The 11788-nt window shown below is 45.5% G+C and overlaps 1 long non-coding RNA gene and 1 other non-coding gene across 3 annotated transcripts; both read left to right on the forward strand.

Annotated features, from left to right (window-relative positions):
* The first annotated feature begins 7558 nt into the window (after nucleotides 1–7558).
* Nucleotides 7559–10952, forward strand: LOC118901334. Of its 2 annotated transcripts, XR_005021332.1 has the most exons (5): nucleotides 7559–7661; nucleotides 7950–8269; nucleotides 9695–9725; nucleotides 10321–10636; nucleotides 10725–10952. It is a non-coding gene; the product is annotated as an uncharacterized LOC118901334 (long non-coding RNA). The 2 variants fall into 2 exon arrangements; XR_005021333.1 differs by lacking the exon at nucleotides 7950–8269 and having other exon boundaries at nucleotides 7572–7661.
* Nucleotides 9781–9851, forward strand: LOC118901374. Its single transcript, XR_005021349.1, has one exon. It is a non-coding gene; the product is annotated as a small nucleolar RNA SNORD93 (small nucleolar RNA).
* Nucleotides 10953–11788: the final 836 nt, after the last annotated feature.

Genomic DNA, 11788 nt, shown 5'->3' on the forward strand with positions numbered 1-11788 from the left:
ATACTGTCTCTCAGAAGGGCATGCCCTGACCATCTGTCTAACATAGAACCCCCCTCCTCCATCTCTCTCGAGTCCATTTCCCTGATTTTATTTACTTTCCTAACATACACAATACACGTCAGGGGATACGTGCCACCAGAGTTCCTAAGATCCTGTTTTCTGTTTCTAATAAAACTAAGGGAGATGAACAAAAATACAAAAGGTTCTTCAACATCACTAATACATTTCTCTCTTCTAATGCATGTCTGCTACAGAGTAACATTTCTACTGGAAGTTCCCCTTTCAGGACCCCAAATGAAGAAAGAAACGTTGAAATTAGATGGCAACACAGTCAGCAGTTTTGGTTTTTAAAAGAGAAGGTTGGGTCACCTCATCCGTTGGGAAGCAGTGGCCGTGTCCCATCCACAGAGCTCCACCACAGAAGACCCTCTGTTTGCCCCTCCTAAGACAGGGAGATGGAGGAGCAGGGATTCTCCACCACTCAGACTTTTGAAACATAAGTGACCTCAGCAGAGAGCTAAGAAGCTGGCACGAGTAACATCTTATTAAATAACCATTACTCCGTCTTCTAATGGAAACCTCTCCCAGTAGCAGGTATGTACAATCCCTCAGAAGAGGAAAATGTTTTTTTAATGGCAGAAAATTTTATATATCTTTCTCCCAGAGAGAACCCCTCTCTCAATGCCTTAAAAAGAACCAATTAATTAATAATATAAAACCCTGGCAACGAGAAGAGGGGGCCCTCTCCAGCCCAGGCCACAGGAACCTAAACCGCAGGCCAACATCTGCAAACCAGCCTACGCCCTTGGGAGCACACGGATGGAAAAGTCAATTTAATCATTCCTTTTTTGCTGTAGGGTGAGGGCCTCTGTCAGCAGGGGCTTGCATCATGCCTGTGGTTTTTCCAGCAGAAGAAAACCCACTCATGCACCAAGACTTTGCGGAGCCTTTCCAAACTGTCATGTGTGAGCTCACCTTTGGTGCCCCAGGACACCGCTTAACAGAATTGGGACCCTTAATGCCCAAGAAGGTAGAGCCCTAACGCTTCGCTAGGGTGGGACCAGATGGTGGTCACACCCTCCCCTACTACACGTGGGGCTCACTTCCATGCCCTGTGGGCTGATTACAAACTCCTAGTTTAAAAATTAAATAGCCAAGTCATCTTGAACCCAGTCCTGCAAAGGGGCCTGTCTTGCCAAGGCAGAGAGAGGAAAGCCAGCAGAAGAAAGAGTGGTGAGAGTAGAATTCATCACAATTCACATTCAGTTGGATTCTGAGCCTCTTAACCAAAAAGGAAGCTCATTTCCATCAGTGGCAACTCCCACCGCTAATGGAGTGACCTGGGGCTTACTTGAAATGAAAGCCTCCAGCTACTAATGCAGGACCTAGGGCATCAGGAGAGCTAAGTGGTTAATGCCACAGGGCTCTGGGGAGAACCGGCTCCAATTCTCTCTCAAGCCAGACAAGGTAAGGCCAGAAACTAGAAAGATACCATCACAGGAGGAAGAAGGAAGGCAGGGTGGGAAAATGGCTGCTTTTAAGCTGTGAGAGCTGCTCTTTATCCTCTGCCTTCCCTCACAAACACACACACACACACAAACACACACACACACACGCACAAGATGTGATAACTCTAAGTACCCCCTACTCCACCTGGAGCAGGAAAGAAGAGTGTTAGTATCAATGTGAGGAAGTAGCCAAAACTTTGTGAAGAAAGAGGAGGAACCTCTGAGGGTCAAGAGGGGAGACTTTCCCCAGGACCAGGTTACCCAACAAGATCGGAGGCCCTGGGATAAGGTAGTTTGGGGATAGGAAGTTCCATTAAAGACCAAAACCAAGGGAATTCCCTCATGGCCCAGTGGTTAGGACTCTGCACTCTCACTGCTAAGGGCCTGGGTTTGATCCCTGGTCAGGAGACAAAAATCCCATAATCCACGTGGTACAGCCAAAAAAAAAAAAAAAGCTAAAACTTAGTTCTCAGCTTCCTAGAGGATAGGAGAACCCTAAACAGGAGGAAATCACCTTGAGAGGGACATCAACTTTTACTAGAGGGAATGTGAAAGGATGGTAACAGTTTTTGAAATAGATTGTGTTGTTCTTTTTTGTTTCTCCATACGTTCATTTATTCATTCATCCAACAAATAGTTACTAAGTGCCTGCTGTGGGTCAGACACTGCCGAAGGACAAAGAGACATAACAGTAAAAAAGACAGACAAAGTTTCTGCCTTCATGGACTTTATATTCTGCTGGGGAGGCAATCAATAATTTTTAAAAAGCAGCAAATACTCAGGTGGTGCTTCCCACGTGTCAGATCCATTTCTAAACCCTTTCCATATAATAACTCATTTTATTTTTATCACAACCTATACGGTAGGTGCTATTATTATCCCCATTTTACAAATAAGGAAACCAAGGCATAGGCAGGCTAAGTAACTTGTCCAAGTGCACACAGCTAGTAAGTAACAGAACAAGGATTTGAACCCAGGAAGTTGAATTTTAGAGTCCATATTTTTAATCGACATAGATTGGTACAGGTATGGGTATGGGTTTAGGTTTGGGTGTGGAGATGGAGAGGGAGATACAGACAGAGATGGAGAAGAGGACAGGAGACCTCTAAGTAAATCATCTTGAAAGGGACTTAGAAGCCAGCTGAGAGAGAGACAGGTGGATAGATAAATAAATACGTGCTATCTATTTCTATTATAGATATAATATACCTATTTCTATTTTATAGAAAGCAGTGTTTAAAAAAAATAAAAATAAAAAGCAGTGGGGGGCAGGGGGCTAGGCTTGGAACAGGGTGGCCAGGGCAGGTGCCATTGGAGTTGACCAGGGCAGATTCCCAAGGCCTGGCCAAGCCACAAGCAAGTGTGATCATGAGTGACCAGGTCCCAGGCCTTCAACAGCAAACCCCGGAGAAGACCAGGGCTAGAAACAGTCCCATTACAGTGGTCACTGTCCAAGCAAAGGCCAGCTGCAACGCAGAAGACCCATCTGTGTCATCTGCCCCCCTTCCTGGGCCATAAGCACCTCCCCACATGCATTCGCCAGGCGCCATGGAGAGAAGGGAAGGGGAGCAGAAACCAGAAAGACGGGGCCTTTCTACAAAAAAAGACTCAACGTTCCCCCTAAAAGCCTGTTTAAATGATTGAATCTGAGTAAATTTACTTGACTCGACTAAAATGTAAAGCCCCCTTGGTACCTCGAGCCCTATCTAGCAGAACACGGGCTCGTAAGGGAATGCAGATCAGCAATGGAAAAAAATCTAGACTAACTCTGCTCTCGACTGAGCATTTGTGATGCTGCTGCCCCCCACTCGAAGGCTACTTTGGGAAGGAGAGGAGAGAGGACACAGGATGAACAGCAAGAGAAGCTAAAAGGATATGTTGCTTTCCTTTAATGTGGTATGGTCATGGTTGCACAGATGTTTAGTCACGGCAAAGGGTAGGAAGGAAACACATGTTTAAGTACATCGCTGGAGAGACCAAAAGGATTATGCACTGTTCCATCATAATTTTTCTAAAGCTTAAAGCATGATTTAGGAGAAGCTGTTCGTGCCATTGCTGCATTCAGTTACCCAGAACAGATTTGGATGGGCCTGGAAGCAATTTCCAGGCTTCCAAATGTGGGTCATAAATATGTGTTAATCAGAAAGGACATTGCAGTCAAGTGGCTTCACATATTTACCATCACTCCTATGAAAGGCATTTATTAGCAGCCTCCTACATGAGGTTCAGGCAGCCTGGAATTTATACGCAGAAATTAAGCAGTCATAATTCCTACCTCTTGAAACTTAAACTTGGCAATGTTGATTTGAACAATCCCATAAATATACAACTAAACAAAGCTCATCTGCAATTATTCTCTGTCCCAACTGTCTTCCAAAGTGGCTGTACCATGTTGCATTCCCACCAGCAACGAATGAGAGTTCCTATTTTTCTACATCCTCACTACCATTTGGTGTTGTCAGTATTTTGGAATTTAGTTATTCTAATAGATATATAATGGTACCTCATTGCTGTTTTAATTTGCAATTCCCTAGTGATATAAAACAGGGAGCATCTTTTCATAGGCCATCCCATCATTTTTGCTGTATTCTATTCATTGGAAGAAATTCAACAGGTCCAGCCCACACTCAAGGGGAGGGAATTATACAAGGCCATGAAGAGCAGGAGATGGGGCCATTGGGGACCATCTCAGAGGCTGCCCAACATAATTAGATTCAGAAAAGAATGGAGGAGAGGAATTTGAGACAAATAAAGACAGTGCTTTTGAGGAGTTTTGCTATCAAGAGAAAAAGAAATGAAGGGTTAGTTGCAGAAGAATATGAAGTTAAAGGATGTTTTTATTTACTTGTTTTACAACTAGATCATGCTTATCAATAAAGGTGATATATTTGATATATTGAACATAAATACAAAATAGAAATGTATTTTATACCTTTATTCCTATATTTCCTAGAAGTCTTGTGAACAACAAGGCTCAGGTTTGTAGGCAACAAACCTGAGAGGGCATTTTTTTTTTTAACTTTTTATTCTATATTGGAGTACAATTGATTAACAATGTTGTGTTGGTTTCAGGTGTACAGCAAAGTGATTCAGTTATACACATACATGTATCTATTCTTTTTCAAATTCTTTTCCCATTTAGGTTGTTACATAATATTGAACAGAGTTCCCTGTGCTATACAGTAGATCCTTGTTGGTTATTCATTTTAAATATGGCAGTGAGTACATGGCAATCGAGAGAGCATTGTTTTAATAGTCTGTTTTGTACCAATGTAAGGGGTCAGAAACAAGCACACCTGTATCCCAGTGCTTCCAGGATGCTTACCTGTACACCCTCTGATTGCTAAAATCAGCCACATTTCAGCCATCATCCACTTCTATTTAGGCAAATGAAACCAGCAGGCCTCCGTGAGAGCAGACATTCTCTCTTGGCTTGAAAACAAGCCTACAGCTGCTTGGAAAAGGCAGGCTGCTGGGCAGAGACCTGCATGTGGCAAATGGCCCAACGACGCCAATTAAAATGTTACCCAACTGGAATTGCCGTTTTAATCATAAATGATGTCTGCAGTTGCTTTATCTCCTGACTCTACAACGACACAATAAAATGCGCACTAAACACAGAGACAAAAGAAAATGGATGGGCCAATTAATCTGTGAGAGCAAATGTCCCAGCTCTGTGTGTGGTGTTAGTCCATTGAGAACAAATGAGTCTTAGGATCTCCTGGGAATAAGGGTTGGGGGAGGGTGACAAATAATGTGCTTTCTTCCCTTTCCACCTTCAGAACCAACTCAAGATAAGATACAGAAGGGAAATGAAGGTGTTACCTTTACTACTGACAAGATAGTGACTTGAGAGCTGAGTTTGTTCTACTCCCTTTCCCCGTCTAGACCTTGGCTCACCATTACCTTATACTGATCCTGGGCAGCGAGGGAAGAAAAAGAACATGAATCTTCACAGCTCACAGCCTTCTGATGGACTTGCTCTTCTCTGAGAAAGATGAGCCGTTGGACATCACCTGCCGTAACATACGTGTGGGCCAAAAATTTAAAATGAGTAAAATGCATGACCATGTTATTGCAGGGTGAGTAAGAAATACTATCTTTTATTCAGTTTGGACTATTGAAAAAGCACAGAGTTTAAGGGAGTGACACTTCATGTTCCCAAGTGACTATACACTGAACCAAGAAAACCCTCAATGGATTCCAAATGGTCACTTCTTACTCCCGTCTCCCCCTCCCATCAGAGAACATTAGAATCTTGAAAACAGGAAACAGGTGGAGGACGGATGCCAACAAGCCTATTTTGCATGCTCTCAAAATTCATGTTAGAACAGGATTTTATTGAAATGCCTTCCTCTGCTGTAAGGGAATGAGGAAAGGGTGGACAGAAGCTCAGGGCATTATCCCACAGAAGTTCCTCCACAAAGAGACATGGCATGGGGAGCCGGGGTCGGGGGTGAGTTAGCAGCAGCAAAACTAGCCAGAGAAGTGCCCAACACCTCCCGGGGGCTCAGGATGCCTTGTTCTACAAGTAGTTCATCACGTGTGTGAAAGGCAGGCCAAAGACACACCAAGAAAGGAAATACAGCAGGTTTCATCAAGCATTGACAGTGCACCAAGCTCTAGGTCATATACCGGGAATGCAGGGATAAATTCATACTCAAGGTGACCCAAAAAAGCTACATTCTGGGATAAGACCCCACCACTACCATCACTATGAGCCTTGAAGAGTTTTATAGTATGAATATTCAACTACTGCAGGGGATCAATGGCGAATCTCTTTCCCTGGAGTCATTTCCCACTTACCTGAATATGTTCCAGGCACTATGCTGAATTCAGAGGAGCCAGTAGAGTGGGAAAGCAAGTTCTCATGGAGCTTACATTCCATCATCAAGACAAGTCTGCTTTTGGAGAACACCCTAAGGTGGGCTCTACTCCACCAGAAGCTCTGTATGATCTAAAAGTCCCTCTACTCTATGATTCTTCTTTAACTCTCTTGGCTTCTCCTATATCGTGAAGCCAGCTTCCTGCTAGTAATGCTAGACTCAGCCTAGGTACACCCCTCCTCCAGGAAGCCTTCCCTGATCCCCTTAGCAGGCTGGGCTTGGTGGCTTTGTGCTAGGCCCTTGGCACATTGCATAGGCTTGTACCACTTTATGTTTCTTGAGGGCAAGGGCAGTTTCTCATTCAACTTCACAGCACGGATCACGGTGCCTACCACTGAGTGGGCACTCAGTAAATATTTTTTGCCCTCTACAGTCCCTCCAACCAAAATGATCTCAAGTGCTCCAGTACCTAGGAAGCCTCAAATCTCAAAATTCCAGGGACAGATTAAGGATAAAACCAAATATAAAAGCAAGGCTTGGGGTGGCACAGTGGTTAGGAATCCGCCTGCCAATGCAGGGGGCACAGGTTCGACCCCTGGTCTGGGAAGATCCCACATGCCGCGGAGCAACTAAGCCTGTGCACCACAACTACTGAGCCTGCGCTCTAGAGCCCGCCAGTCACAACTACTTAAGCCTGCGTGCCTAGAGCCTGTGCTCCGCAACAAGAGAAGCCACCACAATGAGAAGCCCGCGCAAGGCAACAAAGGGTAGCCCCCACTCGCCGCAACTAGAGAAAGCCCACCCCACGTGCAACAACGAAGACCCAACGCAGCCAAAAATGAATAAATAAGTTCATTTTTTAAAAATAGTTTTTTAAAAAAAGCAAGGCTGGGGACTTCTGGTGGCTTGCAGACCCCCCTGGGGGAGAGCATGGGATACTTGAGGTGGGGAAAGTGGAAACGGACATAAATATCTAACATTATTAGGGTGCCAGGAGCTCCGTCGAACCTGCCGCGAGGTAAATGGACACCACGCTTCGGAAGGGCTCTGAGGCGGAAGTTCGGTCGGTTGGCCCGTGGCCCGAGCTGGGGGAGACCCGGGCGGCCGCCGCCTGCCCCGCTTGCCCCAGGCCGCCGGCAGGGGGCGCGCGAGGGCCTCCGGGCGCCACTGGCGGGGCGGGTGCTCGGCCTGGTGCTGGGCCGGGTCCGGGCCGGGCGGGGCGCTGGGGCAACTTTTTGGTTGGCTGCCGCTGGGTGCTGACCGCCCGGGCCCCTCTTAAACTGGGTCTCTCCCTTCCCCTCCCCTTTCGGCCTCGGCGCACGACTCGGTAAGTGGTTTCCAACCAGCTCGACGTCAGAGCCCGCCACGTGGCCTGGGGGTCTTTCCAGTGGCGCTTACCGGGCGCGCGCGCCCCTCCTATCCCCGGGCCCGCTCCGTCTGGGCGGCTGGGACTCGGGTTCGGCCCCAGCTCGGCACCCCCTCGGGAGAGGCCTCCCAGCCCCCAGGGGAGCTGCTGTGAGGGGCCCCTCTGGGGCGGGGACGTCCTCAGTGTGCCGGGACCCTTCCTCCCCGGGAATGACCCTCCTGGCGCCTAAGGGCCCCCTTTTCCTCCCAGGGGCCGAGGCGCCTGGCACCTTCTGTACCTGTGACCCCCGACGCCCAAGGGATCCGGGCCACAGGGAGCTTCAAGCTCCTTTTGCAATGAAAAAAGAAAACAACAACAAACAAAACTTCGAGAATGAAACTGACCCAGGACGGAGGCGCAGAGCCCGGGACGGTGTCCGTGTTCTAGGCGCACGCGGGGCCCCCTCCCGTCCGGTGGCTCTGACGACCCCGGAACGGCCAGTTTAGGAAGCGGGTTAAGATCACGGGCCTGAAACACTTTTAAGCTTCATTGTGGAGCAGTGTTAATTCCGGTGTTGGCAAGAAACGGAGGTAATTTCGCCCACACAGACACTCCCCCGCCACAAGTGCCTTCCAGTTGCCACTTCGCCCGGCGGTTGGGCTCTTTAAAAGGTCTGGCGTTGAGTCTTGCGGGAGCGGTTAACTACTGTGAGCCTTAATGAGGGAGCAATTTTCTCCCCCAACTTTTCAGGAGTGGCACCGCGTTATGCAGCATGGGACCCTCTTCCAACATTTTTAGGCTGTTTGGCTCGTTATGGTTGTCTGTCCTGGGAAAAAGTCGGCACCGTTGGGGTTCTGACTTGTGTCCGCCAAGATAAAGAGGAAAGGTTGCCCTAGAGAAAGTTTGTCTGAAGGAAGAGTTTCTAAGTTTCGGTGTGGCTCTCTTCAGCATCAGTGGGCATTTTTACTGTGTTTTACTGCTATACATTCCTATAGAAAGGTTTACTCTCCAAATTCAATAAAATTTGTAAAGATCTAAATTTAGAGTTGAGGGAATGAAATGAAGGAATCGTTATAGCTATCATGGGTACCGCTTAGTAATCTTCTCTTGAAATGGGAGGATTGTGGGGTGTTTTATATATTTGACTCAATGGTGAAAGACCCTTTTACTGATCAGAAAATAACTAATTTTACTAATTAGGAAACCGAATGGGACATCAATTTTATCATGCTTTTAAAGAGGAAACAAGGTGCAGCGTTGCAAACTGTCCTAGGCACCCCCTTTCCAGCCATACATATGGGGTGGGAACACACAGTTTTCCCTGCCCCGACTACCTGGATCTCTGGTGAATGGCACTACCACAGAGAGAAATGCAGTGGTCAGGCTTTGTTTTACAATTGGTTTAGATGTTGGGGATTCCTGTTGAGCCAAATGGTTCCCTCTGGGAGAGGGACATGGGCTGAGAGAGCCAGGCAGCAGGTCAAGGAAGCAGGAGCCTGAGCCAGTGTCTGTTTAAGGACTGTGGAAACTGAGCAAGTGCTGAGGACTGTTGCCCACTCCCTGGGCTCTGCCTGTGCCTCTGGGTAAGCAAGTCTCAGGCTTCCTTTGGTTTTTTTAAATATTAAAAGTTTGTTTCCCTCTTTCCTAGGTAAATACTGTTGCCAGTCATGTTTATTTTTTTCCAAATTGATAATGTTCCATGCAACTGTAACAGGGAGATTGGAAAGTTGATGACTGCTGACTTTCTGTAAAATGGATTCCCAGAGTATTGGCACTTAGTTCACTACTTATTTTACTCCTGGCTGGAAATTACAGGAGATTCCCAGTGTCAGGAAGTTTGGAGAATGTAGCTGTTTTACAGTAACTCTACTTAAAGGTAGCTTTTTATTCATCAAAGGTAGCTGGTAGGTAGCCCAATAAAAGACTCTTTACCAAACACACACATACACACACACAAAACCATAAAAAGTTAGCATATGATATTCTTAACATTGTTTTTCTCAATTTCCTACCAGGCTCAGTCCAGTTCAAGATGCTGGCAAACAGGTATGGACCAAATGGAAAGAATTTGGCTTGAGTTAATAAATACGAATAGAATTCTTGGCCAAGGATGAGAACTCTAATCTGATTGGATATCCTGCTCTGATGGGTTAAAGGATTTACCTGAGGCCAACTTGATAGGTAGGAATTTATTAAGTGCAATCACACCCCTCCCCACCTTTAAAAAGTATGTTTTAAATAAAATGGTGGTGGTGAGGGGGCTCTAGTAAATAGGTAATACTTTATTATGTCCAGAAAAAGGTTGTTGTAGGGGGGGGAAAAAGGATTTTTAAGTGATTGGCATCTAATCTTTCAAGATGTTTATCTTTGGTGATGGTGGCCATTTTGAGTTAGACTCTTCCAGAGGCTGAGGGTGAATTGCTAGCATTAGGAAAATAGGATTTTGAGTTGAAAACATTTTTTTTTTCATTTTTATGTCAGAACATTACTATGCCTGTGTTGACAATGTGTAGTACATTGGGGAATTCATTTTCCTTACCTGCGCTGCTTTTGTGAACACGGCCTAGACACTGTATTTTCTTAATAGCATCTTATTTAGTAATTGCTGCTCTAATTACCTACTGTGATACTTTTCTTACAGGGCTGGTGCTTGAAAGCTTTTCGAGGAGATAAGGTGTATTTGAACATGTGACGAGTGATATATACAGAGTAGAGGTGTTTGCTTACTGTCCCTTTCATGGTGGTAGCAGGGGAGGACTTTTGAAAAGGTGCCAAATATCTGCAAGAACATATATCTGCCCCATAGAGAATTTCTGTAGAATTCAATTCCATTTAAACTATTTAAAATCATTTTTCTGCCAACCAGCTCCAGCCTGAAGCTCAACATAGTAACTAGACTAGCTATTCTATCAATACAGCTATCTTAAGAAAACTGTCAGCTGCTTGAATTTACAAAGGTTAGTTCTAAATCCCATACTTTTGACTATTCTAAACATTGTATGTTTCAAAGTATCCTTTTAAAAACTTGTTTTTTTGTGTTTACAGTTTTTCCTATAATAGATTATTTTGATGATTAAATCTGACCCCTTTGACAGACAACGGATCAGTGGATTCCTAAGGAGCAGGGAGGAGTTTGCTGCATAGGGTTTGGGGCAGGGGGGAGGGGGGTGTTGAAGAACTGCTCTACACTTTGATTATGGTGCTGATTGCCTTGATCACATTTTGGAGTGAGTTTTACTGAATGTAAATTCAACTTCAATAAACATGGCTTTAAAAACTTACCCTTTCCGGCATATCTTAATGACATTTCCAATGCAATCTGTGGGAAGACAGTCTTAGGTCAGTAATTGAATGATTTACTGAGATTAGAGGGGCAAAAACATCAAAATTACCTTGGGGTCATGTAAGTGACTCGTGCACAAATAAATACTCAAGAAACCATCAGTGTATATGCTCACCCATCAAGGGTGTACAGGTTCTCTTTATGGGTGGTTCAGGCAACAGCACACACTCATCGTCTTAACAGCTGCATTTTCAATCCCATTTGGCAGGGTGTGAGCGGCCTGGCACTTTTCTCTGCATCTCTTGACAATGTACACTAGTGGCGACATGGTAGCAGAAAATGAAGTGTGAAAATTGTTACCCAACAAAATTTAGAATGGCTTTGGCCGATAACTGGCTAAAACAGGGAATTAAGTGAGAGAATTAGGGAGTAAGTGAGGTTCTGGGTGCTGAGTAATTGGGTTTGGGTTAATCTCAAAGCTTGATGCATAAGTCACATGGATTACTTTTTCTCTGGGGATATTCAAGGGTGTTTTTGAAAAGAGGGATGGGGACTTCCCTGGTGGTCCAGTGGTTGAGGCTCTGAGCTTCCACTGCAGGGGGCACTGGTTCGATCCCTGGTTGGGGAAGTTCCACATACCGCGCAGCGTGGCCAAAAAAAAATTTCAAGCAATAAACAGTTAAATAAGATGTTATTTCCTTAAAAAAAAAAAAAAAAGGGATGGGCCAAGTATTGGCTGTGAGTCACTGTTCTTTCCTGTGGGTAACAGGTCTAGCCACAGAGCCTGTTGAGCCCTACCCACCATGACCGTGGGCACTGGCAGCTG

Source organism: Balaenoptera musculus, chromosome 9, assembly GCF_009873245.2.
Source record: "Balaenoptera musculus isolate JJ_BM4_2016_0621 chromosome 9, mBalMus1.pri.v3, whole genome shotgun sequence".
Lineage (NCBI taxonomy): Eukaryota > Metazoa > Chordata > Mammalia > Artiodactyla > Balaenopteridae > Balaenoptera > Balaenoptera musculus.